The sequence below is a fragment of the Onychomys torridus genome, chromosome 18 (genome assembly GCF_903995425.1).
Source record: "Onychomys torridus chromosome 18, mOncTor1.1, whole genome shotgun sequence".
NCBI classification, from domain to species: Eukaryota; Metazoa; Chordata; class Mammalia; order Rodentia; family Cricetidae; genus Onychomys; species Onychomys torridus.
Window position 1 is genome coordinate 37740630 of NC_050460.1, and position 22096 is coordinate 37762725.

Consider the following 22096-nt stretch of genomic DNA (forward strand, 5'->3'; position numbering starts at 1 on the left):
GCTTGGATGGTGGCTTCCAACTTCAGGTGCAGTGGTAATATCAGCTAACAGGTTCACTTAAATCTAGCATAAATGTGGCCTCACTAGAGTCTTCCTAGCAGTCTATAGTGAAAAATGCAAGAATTAAAAAAAAATGATGCTTAGGTAATTAGGGCCCGTGGATAATTCTATAAAGTAGACCAAACGGGCATCAGACTATACTTTAAAACATTCTTTTTAAATGTTTTTTTTTTAAGTTATACTTTTTTAAAGATTCCTAGAGAGCCAGATGGGTGATGAAAAGTCTCAAAATACCAGGTTTCACATGTGACACTAATATTAGTAGGAAGAAAAGTAGCACTAGAAATTATTTAGTTATTCTGAAATCTGCCACTTCTTGAAAACAGAGTCAGAATTAGAAAAGAATTCACAGTGTAACGTTGCATTCTCACATTTTCGGGGCAGCTAGTGAATCATGAAATAATAATTAAAAAAAAAATTCCTCAAAACTGTTGCCCCAGAGTCTTAGTCTGAGCCCATCCCCCTGCCTGAGAATTTCAAAACTGCCTAGTGAAGGAAAAGCTATGTCTATGGTCCCAACTGTCCCGATGGTCCCTTTGGAAATCTGGGCAGAAGCAGATTTGCTGGAGACCTGACTGATGACAGCCTGGGAACAAAGAAGGCTCCTCTCGCCCAGCGGGAGTATCTACACAACAAGCCGGGGAACTCTCAGGAGCTCCCAACCCTGCTGTCAGCTGAGTGTTTCCCACCCTCCTTGGCCCAGATGGTTGGGGTACCCTTCTTGCTACTGAACCCGTGCCCCCGTTGGCTGTGGCCACTGCAGCTGCCTGCACTCACTGCCCTGACTGCAGGCTGAGCAGGGTCAGGCTACTTCTCAGATGGGCTTCCACAGCCACAGTGAACTCCCATTTTGACATGAAGCCATTTAAATGGAAATCCAGTTTTACAAAGCTCAAGTGACTGGTAATGAAGATGTGAATGATGCTTATGAGATTTTTATTTAATTTTAAATCAATTGTGTATTCTAATTCATTAATAAAGGGGAAAAGAAAGAATACAGGAATGCCTGATTTCGTTGTCATTATTCAAATGCAAGAGACTACTTCATAGGAACTTCTTAGGGAAATTGTCAATTTCCCATTTTCCCTGAAAATCTATTTTTATAGAACTTGGGTCCAATTTATTCTGTAAAAATTAGATTTGACTTTATTGGACATTACATAAAGAATTTTAAGAGGTCTAACCGAGTATTACACTGAATTTACCAGAATTCAGTCATTTTTGTTGTTGTGGATGGTCTAAAAATAATGTTACATGCAGCAAATAACTTGGGTTTGGTAATAACAGAGTGTCTTTGGAAACCATGATAGTTGATGGTCTTTGTTCTAGAACTAAGCACTAAAAAAATGATCCATCGTAGGGACTTAGGAATTGGAGTGTGCAGGGTGAGGTTATTCGGCCCAGGTCTTGTTTGAGCTGTGCTGCTAAACATGGGAGCCGTAAGAAAGTCAGGGTTGGCCAAGAGTGGCTGTTCTGGCTCTCATCAGCTCCCCTAAGACTTAGAAGAACAAAGTATACACATGGAGTCTACCCCACCCTACAGTCAAGCAGGAAAGAAAGGGAAGGAAAGCTCCCAAGCTCTCTTTCCCTTTCCTGTCTAGTCTGCTCCATGTGTAGCCACACAACTGTGGGCTTTCCTTTAAGGTCTCACACACCTGGTAGGAGTGTGGAGAGACTTAAATGAGAGATTATTATCCACTCTCTGTGACTTTTAAATGACTTTTAAAAGACATGGTCAGCACTTCAAAATTGTTAGCTGATATTACCACTGCACCTGAAGTTGGAAGCCGCCATCCAAGCAGAAGAATGACATTGAGTTTGTTCAGAGTCAGTGAATAGGTGACTTGGGGCTTCTTTTGTCCTCTGGTTTTCTCAGAAAATGGGATCTACCTCATTTAAGAAAGAATGGCTGATGGTTTGCTTTCGTTTTTGTTTTCCTTTCCCAAGGTGGGGATTGTGGTAGTTTGAATGAGAAATATCCCTCCTAGTCTTGAACATTTGAACACTTGGTCCCCAGTGGGTGATACTGTTAGGTGAGGTTTAGGAGGTGCAGCCTCACTGGAGGAAGTACGTCACTGGAGCAGGCTTTTTGAGCTTAAGGCCTCACCCTACTAAGCAGTTCATGTTCTCTGCTTCCCGCTTTTGGTTCAAGATGTGATCTTTCAGCTTTCTGTGCCTGCTGTGATGTCTGTCACTTGTCGCCATGCCCCCCTGCCATTGTGGACTCTTATTGCCGTGGAAACACAAGCCACAACTTCCTTCTATAAGTTGCTATGGTCATTTGTTATTAAATCACAGCAACAGAAAAGAGACTGGTACAAGGATCAAACCCAAACCCTCACGTGTCAGGCAGATGTTTTACCACTGAGCTCCACATCAGCCCAATACTAGATGTGTTTAAAATGTGTGCTGTGTGACTACTCCCAAAGTCACAGGGAACCTCAGGATGAAGGGAAAGGGGCTGTGATGTGGGCAGTCAATGATAGTCAAAGGCATGGAGGAAAAGGTGCAGGGAGGGGACAGAAACCTGAGCTGTGGAACCCTGTCTTGTCATGAGCAGAGCATTTCCCAGCAGGCTTGGGGTCAGGTTTGATGACTCGAAGAGAGTAGAAGACATGAGTTCATTATCAAGGGTTCCAGGCCGCTTAGCACAGAGATGAAGAGATTGGAGGAGGAAATGGAAGAGGAGAAAACAACCATAAAAAGAGGAGCCAGCCAAACCACACACACACACACACACACACACACACACACACACACACACACACACAATAGATTCACGAAGCTCTATTTTAGCACACACCAGCAGGCTGAGTCTCAGTCAGGTGGTGGGAGAGAAAATATTGTCTTCTATATTTGTGAAAGACAGAGAGAAAAGGTAGAAGGAAAGAGGAAGGAGAGAGGACAGGTGAAGAGAAAGAAAAATAAATATTCAAATACAAGTTATTTCATTACATGAAAAAGCAAAGAGCCAACTTTTAGACATCTTCACTCTGCAACAACCAAGACCAGTGTCTCTGAGGAACTCCCTGCTTCAGCTCTGTGGACATTTATGTGGCCCAAAGTTCAAGTCCTCTAGACTCACAAGGTCCTCTTCCTTCTCCCCCACTGTCAACCCCTGAAGCTGGGATACCCAGGGCTTGCTCTGTTGATGCAGAAGGGGTGAGGACCAAGCATCACAGATGCTCAACAGATGCCTTTGGAGTAAAGGAACAAAAATGTGTGAGGCTGGACAGCTTCTTGCCATACATAGTCCATTCACAGAGGTCAATGGCTACTCCATCCTCAGGAAAGGATGGCCCTGTCCTCTTCCGGGAAGTCCTTTCATCCCCACCCAAAACAGTTGGATGCCATTTAGAAGAATGCATAATAAAATTGTATGATGGCCTCTCGGGGAGGGAAAGAAAATTTTCTTCAGGGATATGGGCCATTAGAGGCTACCCATGCTCCAGTAGATGGTCCGACATCCAGGCACATCCAGGCATCACTAAATGGACTCAGTGGGTTTCAAAAGGACCATGAGAAGTTGGGAAGGAAATATGGTAGGAAGGATGGAGGAGGAATTGTAGGGAAGAGAATGAGGAGTGGGTTTGATCAAAGCATGCATGTATTAAATTCTCAAACAATAAAAAAAGAAGCAGCCTATCTAGGATAGGTGTGTGGGCCCGGCAGGGATTGCTAACAGGTAGCTGCAGGGAAGGGACCCTATTCAGTCCCAGTGCATGGTGGCTTGGCCCCATTTTTCCTCATTCTTTAAGATCAGACATGGAGATTGAACATGCAAATCTAGTTAATTTTATTATCTTGCCTTCTCTTATTTTGATGTAACAAAACAACAGCTTGGAGTGCTGCCAGGTAGCCTGGGTCACATCTATACATAACAGGACCGAGCGCCATCAGGGAGCCAGTCACCCAGTATGTCAGGGATAATGCTTAGTAGCCAGGGTGGGGACAAAGCTGCAGGGAGCCATCACCCTGCTGCTCAACGAGGACAAAGACACAATGATGTCAGCTTATGACTCTGAGATGTGCGACATTCACGGCCCCAAGGCCAGTGTCACCTTGCAAAGTAGTCTAGGCTGGTTTTGGACAGGAGGTTTTTTGGAACACGTTCAAGCATTACTCATCTCCAGACTGTAGTTTTCATTCCATAAATTTTCACACTTGAATTATTACTTCATTTACCTGGATGGAAGAGAAAAACTGTCACAGGCCTTCCTGAGCAGACTTCAAAAGCTTCAAACAGCCCAAGCACTGGGCCACCACCATAGACCCTTAGGCAGTCATACCCTCTGACCCACAGGCCAGAGGTGAGCTTTGAGACTCTCGGTGAGCTGCTGAGAACAGAGTGCTACTTTCCTCGGGATATCTGAGCTCGGAACAAGGGCTGTCTGAAGATGGAGGCCACCAGATCAGACACAGATACAAGGAGGTTTAGAACTTGGATGGAAGATTTTGTGAGCATGTAGATGAATAATGATGGCTTCCCAGGTCCCAACTGAGAACTGTTACCTTCATTTTTGCATTTAAGTAACCCCACTAAGGCATCGGACACACACAGGAAGTCTATACATCACCCCCACACAAGCCCGGCACATACACACCGTCTCTTCCTTTCATCATTCTTACTTCCGTGTACCTCAAAAACAGACAGAGGCTAAGCGTGCTTTTATGACCCATCTTTAATCGGAAAAACATTTGCCTGGATGTGCGCATAACCTTGCTCACACAGACCGTTCGGGTTTTAGGCCTGGAAGCCGTTACACAGCATGGGCAAAGACGGCCAAGTCTGCTATTGTCCCTCGCATTCTGCTTTCCTTCCAGCTCCTCTGTCAAAGCCACATTCTTATTTATCTTCCTGCATATGTTCCTGGGGTATTTCTGTTTGGTGGGAAAGCAATATCAGCGAGTGTCTCTGTTTTATTAAGTTTTGTCAAACAACAGAATATCTGGTCTGTTGGCCAGAATTTGTTAATCTGTTATCACGGCTCTGTCCCAATGTGTCTCGGAGAGGCTGTCTTCCAACACATTCTTGGGTTCATCCTTGTGAATGGTGTGAATCCACTTGTTAACAGGGGTCTGGCTAATTATTGTGTGAAGCCGTTCTCTGTGTGTTCCATCCCTGTACCTCCCTCCACTCCCTAGCTCCACTGCTGGATTGACTTATCGCACGAACTAACCATTTCATGCCAAGCTTCAAAAGAGAGAGTAGAAGAAATGGAATGGAAAGATTTCTTTTTTCCTTAGGGAAAAGTAGAGATAATGTACCTTATTACTGATCACCCAGGGCCTTCCTGGACGGATGCTTTTAACTTAGAGGTACTTCTCAATGTATGATAAAGTTGAAAACATAGTAAGTTGGCTATACATTTAATATATATTGCTCATGGAACATCACAGCTCAGCCTACTCTACCTTAAATAGGCCCAGAGCAGTTGGGCAAGACCATTTAACAGAAAGCCGTTTTATAAAGTATTTGAATGACTCACACTCACATAGTTTCTTGAATACCGTTCTATAGTTAAAAAACAGGATCATCGCAGGTGTAGACATCTCATTCCACAGTTCAGTTGAGACATCACTATAAACTGGTCAATTCTAAGTCCAGGACTGTCTGTATTGCCGTCAAATCACATCGATTAAATAGCAGAGCTTTCAGGGGAGGCACCGGGTGTTGTTCCTGCTGAGAGCATGGGTGTTATGTATGTGTCTGTCTGAGACTTGGCAGACAGCTTGAATCAGAATCAGGAGGATGTGCACTTGAGCCTTAGTCAAGGGATTAAAGAGAGCCTTGTCTTATGACAGTTCCTACATAGGAGGAGGAAAGGGAAAAGGAAAAGAGACTTTTGACCTTCAGGCCCTCTCCCTACTGAAGATGAGTTCTGATCTCTGCTGTTATCAGAACAAACTGCAGATCGGGTGAGAAGTCCTAAGAGGATGGTAGGGGCAGACCATTTCAGAGCTTCAGTGACAGAGGGTGCCAACCTCCCTGCAGAGTCCCATGGGTAAGTAGACGTGCCTGCATGACCTGTGACACAGGGGGCAGTAGCCACAGCATATAGGTGTGGTGGGTGTGGTGGGTATGAGTAGCAATAGGGTCACTCAGAGGTCAGGGAGCCTACAGTGTAGGTTGCAGGAGGCTGGGATCCCAGACGACCCAGAGGCCAGAGCTTGGGAGTCTGAGCTATCACTAGCAAGTGATTCCTATTGTAATTCACCATTTGGAGAGAGAGCTAGAGTGGGAGAAAGTAAAGGTAATCGAATAAAAATTTGTTTTCTCTTTTTAAAGTCTCACAGACCTCCCGGTATCTAATAGACTCTGTATCCAGGGTCTTACCTGAAGTTCAAGCCAACCTATTGATTCCAGCTGTGAGGATTTGGTGGTTCCAAAATGTCAAGGTCTTCGGATGAATTTGAGCCGCATGCAGAGGTTGAGTGTGGATCAAGGCTGTTTGTCTGTCTCCTGACCCTTTGCCCTGTTTCATTAGAAGCACATCTCTGTCCAAGATGAGCAGCAGAAAAGCTTTACTCTAATAAATGATGAAAAGGCTCCCCAGACTGACTCAGACAAGGTTGGGGAAGCATCTACTCTCTGTTCTCAATGCTAAAGGAAGGGTTCCTTGTATGAGTGACACATGAGGGTCCATGGCAGTCAACAGACCCAGCTCATCAGAGGCCACTGTTCTGTGGGCACCAGGGCCAACCATACCACATCCCCAGAGACATAGGGAGAACCCCAAATCCCTCAAACTAACCACAAATCATAAGTCTCATTCATTTTACTCATAAAAAATATTTCCAATGTCCATTATGCTAATTAATAGCTCAGAGTGAGCTTTAGAGAACCATGTTTGTTGTTCTTGCTCTTAGAGTGCTGTGGGGTCCCCTTTTCCCTTGCAAATAGTTACCCCTAAGCTGTGGCTTTTGATTGGGGTCTTTCAAATCCTGCATAGCGACTCCTTTTGTGTCTTTCACATGTACACACCCATGCCCAATCCCTCACTACTTGTTTGGAGGACTCTCTATGTTTAAAATGTAGTTTATAAAAGTGTTTCATTTGTTCTGTATTGAGCTTTCAAATATTTTTTGTGTATTTGTGGTTTTTTGTTTGTTTGTTGTTTGGTTTTCGAGACAGGGTTTCCCCTGGAGGTGTCCTAGAACTCTCTCTGCAGACAAAGCTGGCCTCAAATTCAGGAATCCACCTGTCTCTGCCTGCAGAATGCTGAGATTAAAGGTGTGCGCCACTGCAACCAGCCAGATATTTATGTATTTTCTTAACACATACCACTTGCACATATTAATGGAATTCAGTGTGATGTGCACTGGTCGAATCCCAAGTTCATTGCACTTTGTGAAGGAATCTCAAGGGGGCTAGTACACAAAAGGACTGTAATGTACTTCCTGGATCTAATGCCCAAAAGATTGTAATGTACTTCCTGGATCTAATACCCAAAAGATTGTAATGTACTTCCTGGATCTAATACACAAAAGATTGTAATGTACTTCCTGGATCTAATACACAAAAGATTGTAATGTACCTCTTCATCCGGAAGGAGGAGGATGAGAGAGTCCCACTGGTCACTCATTCACCAATATTTTAAAGCTTCCTGTTCATGTGTTCCACTTCCTGTCAATGCCATTTCAGAGGCCTAGGGGTAATTCAAGGTCTGGAGTGGTCATAGGCACTGCCAGAGCATAATCTAATTTCTCTTAGAACACACTTCCCTTAAATCTCACTCATTCCATTCAGCTCAGTGCTTTGCCCAAGAAGCTTCAGTCAACTGCCAAGAGTGTCAAGCCTGGAGCCGTTGAGATTTTCACTTTCTAGCCGTGTGTTCTCTCCACTTCTCCTCCCCAGCTTGGGACTACAACTGGAAAGCCCCAACAGCGAGAGGCGTGGCAGGATGGACACATTTACCTGGTGTCGGATATTGCACCAACCCACTCTCTCCTTCCCTTCCCTCTCTTCTTCCTCTCCCCTTCTCTTCCAATTCTTCTCCCTCCCCTATGTCACTTCTCAGTTTTGGGGGGAAAAAGAAGGAGAACAACAACAACAAACAACAAGAAAACAGCAACAAAATGCCCCAAACAGAAAAAGCAGAATGCTTGAAAATGACCCTAGGTATGACCTGTATCACCTCTAAGCCAAGCTTTGCTTGCCAAGGCTTCATTCGAGTGGAAAGAACACTCTCAGCCCACCCAAACTGTGGTCTCTGGTCTCCAGACCTATTCTTTTTCAGAAGAAATCCCCTGCTATTGCCACTTGTCAACTAGCTGTCTCCTGCCTGAATCCAATTCTCTCTTTTTTTAGGTCTTTTCAAAAAAAAAAAGCACCAAAAAATAATGGATATCCATCAGGATTCCATTTTCCCTAGAGCTAAGACTTGGTCAGTATATGACCTTACCCCCAGCTTACGTCAGATGATGGGCTCACCGAGCAACTTGCCAAGCCATAGAAAGGACACTGTCCTTATGGCCTTTGTACTGAGTGCCAAATTCAAGCTCTCACTAAGATGCCTCCCAGATATCGTAGGCACTTCTAGATCCAAATTCCGTTAAATTTGGGATTGCTGTACAACAGTTACTACATAAAAGGGAGTCAAAGTAAGAGTGACTTAGGTCACATAGACCTTTGGTTTCACTTATGTAACTGTCAGGAGGGCTGGGACCCAGGCCTGTGTGTGGCTCCTCATCTCTGATGAGTTCTTCTACATCCTCATTGCCACAGCAGGATCAGGAAGTGGGAAGAAGCGTTACTACCTCTTTCCTTTAAGGAGTTTACCCAGAACTTTCATTCAGGATTTCAGCTCTATCTATTTGCCTGACTTAGTTTCAGTGATCTCACCATTAGGGGGTTCAGTTTTCTACTGGGAGACAGTTCACAAACCCTGCCAGGCAGCTGGGCAGCAAGGGTAGAGGTCAGGCGGTCAACAAGTGAAATTTCTGTACTGGATGCCAGTGCAAATTCAAGCCACTATAAAGAGGCACACTGTGTGTGGAAGAAAGGATTCTGGGAAGAGGGATGAAGGAAATCTGTGTCCCCATAACAACAACAGCATGACAGTCTGTCTGCTGTGACTATTTTAAACTCTGGAGTCCTTGTGAAGACTGTTAACTTGCAGAGTAATGGCTGTACAAGGAAACTTACAGTTTTAGTTTTTACTGATTTCTGTTCATAACTGTTATCTGTTCCCCATCCCCCGACACCGGCCACACACATGTACCCAGAGCACCTTATAGGCAGCTCTCAGGAACCACGGTGGGTGTTGTGTGAATTTCCCTGGGAAGGTGAGAATAAACAACTGTTCAAATCCAGATTGGAAACAAAGGACAAACCAAAAAGGAAAAAAAAAATTATTCTACCAAGGTCTAGCTAAGTGAACCAATGAATTTATTGGGGTCATTTACTCAATACAGGACTATGCATGATTGATCCAAAGGCAAATGCATCATCACAAAAGCTCAGTGTGGATGGAAACTCACAAAAGTTGAATCTCTGCAGTTCCCTGCACAATTCATAGGCAGCTGGACAAGGCTCAGGAAGCCAATGAAACTTATAGGATCCATGTGACCTGCGCCAGCCCAAGGTTATATATTGTCTTAGTCAAAATATTTTATTGCTGTGAAAAGACACCATGACCATGGAAACTCTTGTAAAGGAAAGCTTTTAGCTGAGGCTGGCTTACAGCTTCAGAGGTTTATCCATTATCAGCATGACAGGATGCATTGGTGGCACACAGGTAGACATGGTGCTAGAGGAGCTGGGAGTTCTACATCCAGATCAGAAGTCAGCAAGAAGAGAGAAAGAGACAATAGGCCTGGCTTGAGCATTTGAAACCCCACAGCTCTCCCTCCAGTGACACACTTCCTCCCATGAGGCCACACCCACTCCCACAAGGCCACACCCACTCCCACAAGGCCACACCCACTCCCACAAGGCCACACCCACTCCCACAAGGCCACACCCACTCCCACAAGGCCACACCCACTCCCACAAGGCCACACTCCTAATCCATCTCAGGTAGTACCACTCCCTAACAACCCAGCATTCAAACATATGAGCCTCTGGGGGCCGCTCATTCCTGATCAAACCATTACATATATTTAAGTTTCATTTACATTCCTGAGCCTGGCCAATTTCCTTCCTTTCTTGAGTCTTGTGAGTTTTGTTTCTCCCTCCAGGAGGGACTATTTCATCATAGAGGAAATAGCATGCATGACAGTGAGTGGTAAGCACACAGTCCTCTGAAACAGTCAGAGATTGGTGTTGTTATTTCCAGAGCTTCCAATCCTGGAGGTATGGACACAGAGGCAGGCAGACATTGCCGCAGTCTGCACTCCATTTTACAAGCCCTTTCTCCACATAAACAACTTTCTGGGGATTTTAAGACCTACACCATTGTCTTCATTCTTCTCTGTTTTTCTTCTTTTGGAGCATAAAACAGTTAAAGTCTGGAACAGCAGTTCTCCCTTAGGGAGTCACATATCAGATATCCTGCATATCAGACATTTACATTACGATTCATAGCAGTAGCAACATTACAGTTATGAAGCAGCAATGAAATAATTGTATGATTGGGGGTCACCATGGCATGAGGAACTGTATTAAAGATTTACAGCATTAGGAAGGGTGAGAACCACTGGTCTAGAATACTCAAAAGCTATTCCATAACTGGGAGTTTTGGAAAGCCACATCACACACCAGGTATAGGTATAGGCCTTTACGAGTACTGAGAAGTCCTGAAGTCATGTTTGGACTAATCCCTATCACAGACACAACCTTTCAGAATCAAAACAAAGGGGGGGGGCATCAAGATAGCTTAGAGGTTGAGAATATGTACTGCCCTTGCAGAGTACCCATGTTCAGTTCCCAGCACCCATGTAGGGTAGGTCAAACTGTCTATAACTCCAGCTCTAGATGATCTAACACTTCTGGCCTCTGCAAGGATACGTGCACATGCACATACACAGACAGACAGACAGACAAACAGACAGACAGACACACACACACACACAAATAAATCTAAAAAGCATCAAAACACAAAAACAAACTCAGTAAATCCTCTAGAGTGAGAATTTACAGTTATCGGATTTACAGAGTTATTGGATTCAAATATCCAGTTTCGATAGTAATAGCAAAAATCATGGCATACAAAGAAACAAGAAAGTATGGTCCACTTAAGGGAAAAATAATAACAATCATATATATATATATATATATATATATATGTGTGTGTGTGTGTGTGTGTGTGTGTGTGTGTATGTGTATAATACATTGTAATACAATACAATACAAGTAATCAAGTGTTACTTATCCAGGAAAAAGAGCAAAATTCTGTTATTTCCATCCATTTTCAGGAAAAAGAATAGAACTGGAGAGCAGCGTGTTAAGTGAAATAAGCCAGGCTCTGGAAGCCAAATATCACTTATTTTCTCTCAGCCGTAGAGTCTAGACTTTAAAATCAGAGAAGGACTTGAAGCAGAGAGGAAGGGATTATTTGGAAAAAGAAAGGGGGATCAATAAGGGAAGGAAAGAGTAAAAGGTGAATAAGACCAAAGCAAACAATACAGACACATAAACACGTGACAAGGATGCCCATTGATGAATTTATGGTTAATAAAATAATAGCAACTGATCTGAAACTATTCTAAGAATGAAAGGAAGACACAGAAGAGGGTCCAGAAAATGATGTGTGGGCAAAATGAAAACATGGAGAAAGAGATAGAGAATTTGGGGTGGGGGGAACAAACTCTAGTTACGTTGAAAAACATAATAACAGACGTGGGAAATTAAGCTGTAGGAATTCAGAGACAGAAGAAAACAATCACCAAGCTTGAAGATGGGACAATTAAAATGACTCAGTCTGAGAAACACAGGAAGAAAGCAAATGGAAGGGAGAGGACTGAACAATGGGAATGGGTACTCAAGAAATCCAGGTTCCTGGGAGATGAGCTGTCTGTCTGGATAGAAGAGGGGATGAAGCCCGACGGTTCCCAATGCTCTGCATCCTCTGATTTGTGCCCTCAGGCTAATTCTTAAAAAGAAATGAGAGGAGATGGAGAGGCTAATGGACCAAGCCACACCCTCCCTGAAAGATGCCGAACTGTGACCAAGGAGACTCCTGCAACGTCACCCCTACCTTGGGGAAGTGCAGGACAGAAATCTGATGGCCTAGAAACAAAAGAAAGTGAGCTGGTAGCATAGAATTCTGGGTAAGGAGAAGATGCTTGATTTTCTTAACAATTTGGAAAGGAGAATCCGTCAGTGCATCAGTTTGAACCTCATTCTGAAAAACTCAGAAGAAAAGAGCTGATGGAGGGTTAGAGTCTGAGACAGATTTCCCTGATACTCACTGATTTTAAATAACATGGCTGTGACACAATACTGCAGAATGGGTGGCCTCAACAATAGTCATCATTCACAGCTCTGGAGGGAAGCTAGAAGTCCAAGATGGCAGTGCCAGGAAACCCAGTGTCCAGTGAGGACCCTTCCTGCCATTTGGATGGTACTTTCCATGGGTTATCACATGATGGAGGGAAGTGAAGGTTCTTCGGGGCCTTTTAAATTCACACACTAATCCTATTCTTGAAGTTGTACCCTCATGACCTAATTACTGCCTCCAAACTGTACTTCCTAATGCTATCACCTTAGGGTTAAGTTTCAACATGTGAACAGCTGTTTAGTTCTTAACAGCTAAGCAGGATTCCTGTTGGCACTAATATGAAGATGAGAGAGAGAAAGGAAGAGAAAAGAAGAAAGAGAAACAGAGATTTAACTCTCTACCAAATATTAGCACTTTTGTTTTATTTTGGATATGTCTGTCCGTGTAGCCCTGGCTGTCCTAGAACTCACAGAGATCTGCCCACCATTCTGTCTCCCAAATGCTGGGATTAAACATTAGCACTATGACATCCAGTAGTGTTTCTCCTCCTCCTCCTCCCCTCCCCCCCTCCTCCTTCTCCTCCTCCTCCCCTCCCCCCTCCTCCCCCTCCTCCTTCTCCCCCTCCCCCCTCCCCCCCTACCCCCCTCTCCTCCTCTCCCTCCCCCCCCCTCCCCTCCTCCTTCTCCCCCCCCCCCTCCTCCCCCTCCCCCCCTCTCCTCCTCCCCCTCCCCCCTCCTCCCCTCCTCCTTCTCCCCCTCCCCCCTCCTCCCCCTACCCCCTCTCCTCCTCCCCCTCCCCCTCCTCCCCTCCTCCTTCTCCCCCTCCCCCCTCCCCCCCCCCCCCCCCTCCCTCCTCCCCCTCCCCCCTCCTCCCCTCCCCCCTCTCCTCCTCCCCCTCCTCCTTCTCCTCCCCCTCCCCCCTCCTCCTGGCAGTACCAATCTACTCCAGAGAAAATATGGGCATTGAAGAAACTGCATATGGAGCTAACTTTCATTGTGGCAAAAGTCAGCCACTGGACAACAAAGTATCCTCGAATCAACTGCTGACAAACAGGACAAACAGGACATGAAACCAAGGACTACCAATTCTTGCCAAAACAAGTGTGGTTGTGGCTTTAACAAAAGGCATCTTCTGAAGCCAGGACAATATGGCGCCATCCCTGAAGTCAGTGACCTTTGCAATCTGTAAAAGGTACCGTGCCCTTTTCTTTGAAGGCAGCTGAACAGGGAGTGGGCCGATGGCTTCTGATATGCAATGGAACAGCAGATGAAACAGTTATTCTTGAGGAATAACTAAGCTCACCTCTCTCAATAGTAGACTGGCGTTTAATAGAGAGATGTGGAGAAGAACAGGATGCCAAGATGAAGCCACATATACACAGCCAAGAAAAATGGACAGCTGAATTGTAAAGACATCAATAATTTCCAGAATTTAAAATCCTTAATCATGACATGACACTAATGGAATTCAGGTGTTTCTGGTACATGGACTGCTCTCACCAAATGTGAGGTCAAACTGTTGACCTTGTATACATCTTAGTTCACAAAAGAGTCTGTCAGATACGCTAAGCCTGTAGGCTGAAGATGATGCCCCAACACTGTGGAGAAACCTCAGGTGACTGTCCAGGCAGCTGGCTGTTTCTGTCAACTCACATTTTTTTTTTGAAGCTGCTTGCATGCACTTCTTGTTTTTATTTTTTATTAGGTAGTATTATTTCCTTCTTGGGTCTCTGAGGGAGTTGAAGATCAGTTAGTTATAGTTATAATTATCTTTGTTAAGGATTTCAGAAAAACTCACTAAGAGCTGTAAGTGTATAAATTTGAAAGACGTTATAAGACAGTTCCATTAGCTATATGTTAGGATAAAAAGTGAATCAGGTACATTCTGGACTTACCAAAATAGGATAGATAATGGAATTATTTTCTCTGAATTTGTCAAATACAAATGGACTAGACATTGTTTAGGTATTTATTGTTTGTATATATGGTATATATAGTTATTGTACTTTTGTATATAGTTTTTCTTTTATTAGTTATAACTTTTTCCTTTTTTTCTTTTTATTAAAATAAAAAAGGGGAAATATAGTGATATTTTATTTGTATTGAAATGTGATTTTATTTGTATGTCAATAAAGTTGCCTTGAGGTCAGAGCAAGCCAGAGCAGAAGCCGAGCAGTAGTGGGGCACGCCTTTAATCCCAGCACTTGGGAGGCAGAGCTAGGAGGATCTCTGTGTGTTCAAGGACACAGCCAGCATGGCAGACACACACCTTTAATCTCAATACCAACCATAGACGACCTGGAGGTCCGTACAAACAGGCAGTGACAAGGAGGTCATGTGGCTGGGTTTACAACCAATGAGAAAACAGAACAGAAAGTCTTTAAATAGACAGGACACACAGAAGTAGGTCTCTTGCGGAGAGGAGGAACCGCAGAAGCAGTGAAGGGTAAGGTTTTCCACTTTTGCTCTGACCTCATGGTTTTTAACTCTGCAATTGGTTCTGTGTTTCTTATTTAACAAGCAGGATACATCTACAAGGAGAGGGGAGGAGGGGAGACAAGGAACCTCCAAAAGTGCCATTGAGTTAGTCTTGGTTACCTACTGCTAGGCATGGGGTCTGGCCTTAAAAATGGTTTGTATACCCAGTAAGACTGTTGGAGAAAACTTTTTCCTTTGTGAATGGTCATCAATTGGAGATAGCTTCTGGGTTAGGGTTGGGGGCTTGTGTCCACTTTCCTGTTGTTTTTTATTGCTCTTTTGGGGGTCTGCCACCAAGCTCCCAAATAAGTCACACATGGAGGCTTATTCATAATTATAAATGCTTGGTCTTAGCTTGGCTTATTTCTTGCCAGCTTCCCTCAACTTAAATTATCCTGCCTACCTACCTTTTATCTTTGGTCCTTCCATGTTTTCTTACTTCTGTAAATCATACTTTTATTCCATGGCTGACTGTGTAGCTGGGTGGCTATCCCCTGAAGTCTTCCTCCTTCTCTCACTCCTCCTTTTCAATTCCCTCTTCCCAGATTTCTCCTTCTATTTATACTTGCTGCCTGCCAGCCCCACCTATCTTTTCTCCTGCTTCACTATTGGCCATTCAGCTTTTTATTAGACCATCGGGTGTGTTAGACAGGCACAGTTACACAGCTTCACAGAGTTAAACAAATGCAACATAAACAAAAGTAACACACCTTAAAACAACATTCTACTGCACTTCCCCTCTCAGCTCTAGGACTCCATCTGGCTTAGACCTGTGCATGGACTGTGCATACTGCCAGTCTCTGTGAGTTCATATGTGTGTTGATCCTGTTGTGTTTGGAAGGCTTTGTTTCCTTGGTGTCTTTTAACCGCATTGGCTCTTACAAGCTTTCCATCTCCTCTTCCACAAGCTCCTTGAACTCAGAGGGAGGAATTTTATGGAGACATCCAATTTAGGACTGACCTTTTCAAGATATCTCATTCTTTCCACTTTGTTCCATTGTGGGTCTCTGTATCTGTTCCCCGGTCACGGAAGGAGAAAGCTTCTCTGATGATGGCTAAGTGAGACAATGACTTACAAGTATAGTGGAGTATCATTAGGAATCATTTTCTGGCTACATTCTTTTAGCAGAACAGTACTATTTGGTTTTCCTCTAGATCCCTGAGCTGTTTAGTCTCAGGTTCTTGGCCACTCGAGCAGCATTGGGTGTGGGCTTCATCTCATGGAATGGGCCTTAAATCCAATCAAATATTGTTGGTTACTCCCACAGGCTTTGTACCACTACTGCACCAGCATATTTTGCAGGCAGGCCATTCTTGTAGATCAAAGAGTTTGTAGTTGGGTTGATTTTTACCTTTCTCCTCCAATAGTCTGCAGAGTACCTTCTAGTAGCATGAATACTAGTCAGTAGAGGTGACGGCTCTAGGTAGGTACCAGCTGGACATCTCCATGTTGAGTGACATGTATAGATGTTGTCTTTAGCAACAGGACCTTACCATTAGGTTTTGGAGAGCAACCAATAGCTTTGACAATAGCCTGGGTCATTTGGGGATGCCCATGGGACCCCTATGGCCAACAATCAATTAAATGTAATCCATTCCTCAAACTAGAGGTTTCATTTGGTAATGAGCGATGTTTGGTTGGGGCTTTGTCTCCATTACTCTTTGGTTATTCCATTTAGATTTCTTTCATATATGTATATGTTTTAAGAAGTTTCTAGTGTATTGAGTTTCCATACAACCCTTCAGATGGCCCTGAGTTTTAATTATCCCTCCTAATATTCCCTCTCTTACCTCCTCCATCCATAAGTATCTACTCTATTTCCCTTTCCTAGGGAGATGAACATTTTTATTTTTAATTTTTTGCAGGATAAGGGAATCAGAGGGAGAAGAGCTAGGATTTACTGGTTTTCACACATACACACACTCATACACGCCCCCCACACACAGACACACACACACACACACACACACACACACACACACACACACACACGGCGACAGCTTCTTATAATGAAGAGTATGCTATGATCTTCCTTTTAAAGAAAATATCCAATGCTGAAAGTACTGCATAGGGAGACTGGGTAACTTCCTCATGGTTCAGAGATCACTGCATCTAGATGGGTGCCCAGCATCACTGTGGTGGTATTGTGTTCCCCAAAATATTGTGCATCCTAATAAACTTATCTGGGGTCAGAGACAGAACAGCCACAATATTAAACATGAGGATAGGCAGTGGTAGCACATGCCTTTAATCCTAACATTCCAGAGGCAGAAACCCATCTGTTCAAGGATATAGCGAAGCATGGTGACTCACACCTTTAATCCCAGGAAGTGATATAAGAAAACAGAAAACCAGAAACTAGAAGCTTTTGGCTAGTTAAGCTCTTAGGCCTTTGAGCAACAGTTCAGCTGAGATCCATTCTGAATGAGGACTCAGAGGTTTCCAGTCTGAGGAAACAGGATCAGCTGAGGAATTGGCAAGGTGAGGTAGCTGTGGCTTGTTTTGCTTCTCTGATCTTCCAGTGTTCACCCCAATACCTGGCTTCAGTTTGTTTTTTTTTTTTATTACGACCATTTAAGATTCATGCTACACATCACTTCTCACTGAGCCAAGATCTATGCATCATAATCTCTTCTTTAGGGTGCTCTGTGCTCAGAGCTGGCATGGGACCCAGGACCACTTCCACACCCAGTGTGTCTTCATGACTCTCTTCATTGGGTTGGAGGCTCCTTCATGCTCCCAACATGGCTCTTCCATTTCTCTCTCCTCATCTCTTGGAACCTAGTGATCTGCTGAGTCATTTTAGGAGTTCATTTCTACTTACATGTTAATGTGTAGTATTGTAGTGCATGCATAGCAAGAATTCAAATGTTACAGAAAAACGCAAATGTAAATTTACCTTCTTGCTCCTGACACATCCCTTTACACAGACAAACACTGGTTAAGAGTTCTGTGTATGTATTTGTAGAAGAGAATGTCCTGTGCATGTTGTATTTAATGAGGACCTTCTGTCATAATGTCTCAAACTAAAGGAGTGATTGCTGGTATAAGCAAAAAATTGGAGGTTTAAAATTCATGATGAGGGCACGCCTGTAATCCCAACACTTGGGTGGCAGAGGCAGGTGGATCTCTGTGAGTTTGAGACCAGCCTGGGCTACAGAGCTAGTCCAGGACAGGCTCCAAAGCTACAGAGAAACCTTGTCTCAAAAAACCAAAAAAAAAAAAAAAAAAAAAAAAAAAAAAAAAAACAAAACCATGATGAAAAGCTTATTTGTATGTTTTAATTACTTAAAATACAACTAATGGCAATATCTAAGGCATATTAGAATTCTTTTTGAACCAACACTATAAAGTTTCTTTTTAAAAATACTTTTGCATTTACTTAATTAGTGTGTGTGTGTGTGTGTGTGTGTGTGTGTGTGTGTGTGTATGCCATTGTGTGGTGGTGGAGGTCAGAAGACAACTTGCAAGAATTACTTTTCTCCTTCCACTATGTGGGTTTTGGGGATCAAGGTCAGGTTGTATGGGTTGGAAGCAAGTTCCTTTACTTGCCATCTCGCTGACCCTAAAATATCTTCACCCATGTTACTTAACCACTGAACCATCTCTCCAGCTCATATCCATGTTACCTTAATCTCCATAATTGCCTTGTAGGTTTGCAGATAGGATCCATGGAGACCCAGGTGTAGAGAAATCGTTTACCATCCTAGCGCTCAGAATGAAGCCAGGAACTGAGGCGGGGCCTGGGACCTCACCCCTTGCAGCCACAGAGATAAGAAGAAAAGAACACTCCGTGGTCACCTTCATTTTGCTTTACCTTTACAATAGCGTTCTCTCCTAGGTTCCGGATGCCAAAGTGATCACCGTCGTGGCTTCAGTTACCCAACCGGTGAATGCATAGATTCACATAGAGACCTCCGCATCAGGAGAGGCCTTCAGCTGTCGTTGGTTGTAAGGTAAATAATGGACTCACCTGGATGCAAGAACCTCCAGAACTTGCTTAGCAGTCAGGAGGAGGAAGGAACAAGAGTTGTGATTGGATGTGGCCTTTCTACACTACCAATCCTCAATGGCGAAAGAAGGCAAGTAAGGGCGTGGCCACACCCATAGTATCTGGGAGGACAGCTGGATGGGATAACAGTTACCCTCACTTTTCCCCTGCCTTGCTTCCAAAAGGAATAGCACTTGGTGGCACAAAAGTCAGCTACCACAGCCGTCTCCTGTAGGTGTTTTGGACTTACCGGCTGTTGTGAAGCTAAGCAAATACAGATATTTTCTGGAATTTATAAGGAAACGGAAACCGGCTATTCCTAAGCAACATTTGCTGTATTTACAATTCAATCACTGTTCTGTTTGGGATGATAGCTAGAGAAATTGATTTACAACTGTGTAGCCGGGCCTTGTCATTTATTTTTATTAATTATAAGGAAGCAGGAATCCTAACACCCTTCTTATAATAGAATCTTCTGGATGTTATTACTTTTTTTTTTTTTTTTTTAAGATGGGTTTAAGGAAAAACAACAGCAAAGTGCAAGTTGCAGATAGAAATCCTGAGAAGGCTGCTAAGCAATGTACCTCCTATCACTCCTGAATGTGACCAGATATAAATAGCTGCACAGCATTTAAGAACTATTCACCATGGGGAAAAAAAGTAATTAATTGGTGTTATACACAAAGGACTTCTCCCTCTCTTTTATTTTATTTATTTATTTTTTTGGTAACCAGCACAGCTTTAATTACAAGCAATTGTCTCAAAATCAGCTGCTGGTAAGTTCTGCATTCTCCACAGTGATTATGCATCAATACACTAATCTATCACTTTCATTATTTTGGTCATTTGGGTGTGTAAATTTGTATTTAATTCAGACAACAAACTAGGCAATTCCTACCGTTACTTTCTAGCAAAGTATGCCTCCTTAAAGGCACAAGTTAGATGCATTAATTTGATTTCACTTAGGAAAATAGTAACGATGCATATTTTTTATTTAGCTTATTGGTGTGTTTCTTTTTTTTTTTTTCTTCCCATGACTCCTAGATAAATATAACAGCATCAGATGTACACACGCTGGGATCTGTTCTGAGTAAGAAATTTTACTATGTGTCTATGAACTCCATTGGCTATTCCCTTCCAACGGGTGGAAGTTTGCAGAACTTTGCTGTGGGAGACCCTTGGTGCACTAATAGTGCCCCATCCCACACCTCTTTCAAACTCCTGTGATATTTTCCTCTGCAGTTACACACTCCAGCTGTAGCCTGGATGACTGACTCGGCACACAGTTTACTCTCTTTTAAGCTTTCCTAGAACTGCACGGATTTCAAAAATCAAATCCCTGAGGTGTTGCTGAAGTTCCGTGTGCACGAGGGATGGATTTTATTGTAAAGGAGCATACTAACCTCCTTAATTCGAAACGCACTTACAAAGCACCCAGTGTGTGCCACACACACACACACAGCAAAACACACAAAAAAAGTTTCTCTAGGATGCTGGGTAAGAATGGGTTACCTCCATCGCATCTTTCTGGGTGACACTGTTACTTTTTTTTTTCTTCCCATCTCTTCTGCCTTCATGCAGAGATGATTATTTCCTGAATTTATGTCCTTGATTGTAAAACAAATGGTGATGCATCCTGCTTCTTCTCTAGCTTGTGTTTTGGTATGAAGGCCCTATTGCCAGGCCAGGAAATTTTACCTACAACAACTGAATTAAAAGTAGATACAATTATCAACAAATAAAATGGCCAGCTGATATATTTGTTAATCACATAATGTGATTGAATAACCTTCATAAGACACACACAACACACACATACAACTTTTTCAACTAAACTGGGGATTACATTATCTGAAGATAAGTTATGCAGCTTTCCATTTCCAAACCGAGTTAAAAATTGGGACACTGAAAAAATTTACATTTCAAACCACTCATTGGGAGTGAATGTGACCAGTGTACATGTATGTATGGAAACATAACAAATGCTAACAACAGCAACAAAGTACTGATTTTCTTCTCACTGTTTTAGGTTTCTTCTGTTGTTGTTTTTTAATTAAATGTGCACACCCAGAGTTGAACCAGCCTGGTGCTAGACTATTTTAGGCACTTTTGCCCATCTTCCCTTTCCAGTTAAAAGTTTTACTGATCTCATAATAAGTTGGCTTAAAAATCTGCCAGGAAATTGACATTTATTAAGGCTCCCGTATGATCATAGCTTCAGTGAGAATAAGACTCCCAACGAAACAGGAGGAAGAGACAGACAGGAAGAGGGGACAGATATACTCCCATCCTCCTAAACCCTCACCATTCACACAGTAACACATGTATGTGTGTTCACACACACACACCACAAGCTCTTGCTTCCCGTAAGAATATAAACATAACAAACACAGGGAAACAGGACGTTTAAAACCTAAGCGACTGTGTGAAAGTGGACAGACCAGATTTACTCTGGGGTTAATCAAGAGCATCTACAGACACAGCAAAATGAGGACTAGCATTGTGTGCTTAGCTAAAGTAGTACCAAGTTGGATTAAATTACTTTGTTTTGTTTCTTTGTTTTTGTTTTTTTAGACAGGGTTTCTCTGTATAGCCTTGGCTGGTCTGGAACTCACTCTGTAGACCAGGCTGGCCTTGAACTCACAGAGATCCATTGGCCTCTGCCCGCTGAGTGCTGGGATCAAAGGCTTCTGATACCACACTCGGCTTTGATTAAATAATTATTTCACAAGATTTTTTGTTCTGTTTTGTTTTCAAGGCAGTGCCTCAGCTATCCCAGACTGGCCTTGAACTCCCTCAGTAACTAATAATGACCTTGAACTTGTGACTTTGCTACCGAGTACTGGGCTCACAGCCAAGTATCGCTATGCTGGGGATAGGACCCAGGGCTTTGTGCATGCTTAGACAATAGTATCTCAAAGCAAGTGATGGCAGAGAAGTAGCTTTCAAACATGAAATCATGTGGATCATGAAGAAAAATGACTCCGTGGGTGTAAGTGGGGCATGCTGCCTCTGTTTCCAATTAGTGACATGAACAAGAAAAGCTGAGCCAACCACATTCCCAGCTGACACACTTGTGTGAGCAGGGTTTTGCTGTGTGTGTGTGTGTGTGGCACACACTGGGTGCTTTGTAAGTGCGTTTCGAATTAAGGAGGTTAGTATGCTCCTTTACAATAAAATCCAT